The following is a 2,469-nucleotide window of genomic DNA, read 5'->3' as shown; positions in this document are numbered from 1 at the left end:
ATTGCAGTAACAGGTTTTGCTATACACATGTTTAATATATATATATATATCTCTATATATCTATCTATCCTCTCCTCTGTGTATGTATATATATATATATATATATATATATATATATATATATATTGCAGTAACATGTTTATTCCCTTTGTGTGTGTATATATATATATAGATCTCCTCTCCTCTGTATATATATATATAGATCTCCTCTCCTCTGTATGTATATATATATTGCAGTAACATGTTTATTCCCTTTGTGTGTGTATATATATATATATATATATATATATAGATCTCCTCTCCTCTGTATATATATATATATATATATAGATCTCCTCTCCTCTGTATGTATATATATATTGCAGTAACATGTTAATTCCCTTTGTGTATATATATATAGATCTCCTCTCCTCTGTATGTATATATATATGTATATGTATATGTATATGTATATGTATATGTATATGTATATGTATATGTATATGTATATGTATATGTATATGTATATGTATATATATATATATATATATATATATATATATATTGCAGTAACACAGGTTTTGCTATACACATGTTTATTCCCTTTGTGTGTGTGTATATATATATCTCCTCTCTGTGTGTATATATATATATATATATATATATATATATATATATATATATATATATATATATATCCTCTCCTCTGTATATATATATAGATCTCCTCTCCTCTGTATATATATATATATATATATATATATATATATATATATATATATAGATCTCCTCTCCTCTGTATGTATATATATATTGCAGTAACATGTTTATTCCCTTTGTGTGTGTATATATATATATATATATATATAGATCTCCTCTCCTCTGTATATATATATATATATATATATATATATATATATATATATATATATATATATATAGATCTCCTCTCCTCTGTATGTATATATATATATTGCAGTAACATGTTTATTCCCTTTGTGTATATATATATAGATCTCCTCTCCTCTGTATGTATATGTATATGTATATATATATGTATATATATATATATATATATATATATATATATATATATATATATATATATATATTGCAGTAACACAGGTTTTGCTATACACATGTTTATTCCCTTTGTGTGTGTGTATATATATATCTCCTCTCTGTGTGTGTGTATATATATATATATATATATATATATATATACCTCTCCTCTGTATATATATATAGATCTCCTCTCCTCTGTATATATATATATATATATAGATCTCCTCTCCTCTGTATGTATATATATATTGCAGTAACATGTTTATTCCCTTTGTGTGTGTATATATATATATATATATATATATATATAGATCTCCTCTCCTCTGTATATATATATATATAGATCTCCTCTCCTCTGTATATATATATATATATATATATATAGATCTCCTCTCCTCTGTATGTATATATATATTGCAGTAACATGTTTATTCCCTTTGTGTGTGTATATATATATATATATATATATAGATCTCCTCTCCTCTGTATATATATATATATTGCAGTAACACAGGTTTTGCTATACACATGTTTATTCCCTTTGTCTGTATTGGAACTAAAACCAAAAAAGGAGGGAAAAAAAAGCAAATTGGACATAATGTCACCAAACCCCAAAAATGGTCCGGACACAATTATTGGCCCCTTTCATAATTGTGGATAAATAAGATTGTTTCCAGCCTGTGATGTTCCTTTATACTCACCTGGGGCAAGTAACAGGTGTGGGCAATATAACAATCACACCTGACAGCAGATAAAAAGGAGAGAAGTTCACTTAGTCTTTGCATTGTGTGTCTGTGTGTGCCACACTAAGCATGGACAACAGAAAGAGGAGAAGAGAACTGTCTGAGGACTTGGGAACCAAAATTGTGGAAAAATATCAACAATCTCCAGGTTACAAGTCCATCTCCAGAGATCTAGATTCGTAGAAGATTCTAGAAGTTTACAACCCATGGCCCTGTAGCTAATCTCCTTGGGTGTGGACGGAAGAGAAAAACTGATGAAAGGTGTCACCGCAGGATAGTCCGGATGGTGGATAAGCAGCCCCAAACAAGTTCCACAGATATTCAAGCTGTCCTGCAGGCTCAGGGAGCATCAGTGTCAGCGCAAACTATCCGTCCACATTTATATGAAATGAAACGCTAAGGAGGAGACCCAGAAGGACCCCACTATGGAGGAGACCCAGGAGGGACCCCCCACTATGGAGGAGACCCAGGAGGACCCCACTATGGAGAAGACCCAGGAGGACCCCCACTATGGAGGACCCCACTATGGAGGAGACCCAGGAGGACCCCACTATGGAGGAGACCCAGGAGGACCCCACTATGGAGGAGACCCAGGAGGACCCCACTATGGAGGAGACCCAGGAGGACCCCACTATGGAGGAGACCCAGGAGGACCCCACTATGGAGGAGACCCAGGAGGACC

At 32.2% G+C, this 2,469-nt stretch overlaps 1 long non-coding RNA gene across 1 annotated transcript in view; it reads left to right on the top strand.

The window, feature by feature from the left end:
- The first annotated feature begins 2,349 nt into the window (after positions 1 to 2,349).
- LOC130281623 (uncharacterized) overlaps positions 2,350 to 2,469 on the top strand; it is a 1,023-nt gene continuing 903 nt past the window's right edge. The window contains exon 1 of the long non-coding RNA XR_008846059.1: positions 2,350 to 2,469. This exon is cut by the window's right edge and continues 598 nt beyond it. This is a non-coding gene — a long non-coding RNA (uncharacterized LOC130281623).

This window comes from Hyla sarda, chromosome 7, assembly GCF_029499605.1.
Source record: "Hyla sarda isolate aHylSar1 chromosome 7, aHylSar1.hap1, whole genome shotgun sequence".
Taxonomy (NCBI): domain Eukaryota; kingdom Metazoa; phylum Chordata; class Amphibia; order Anura; family Hylidae; genus Hyla; species Hyla sarda.
This window is presented reverse-complemented; position numbering and strand designations above follow the sequence as displayed.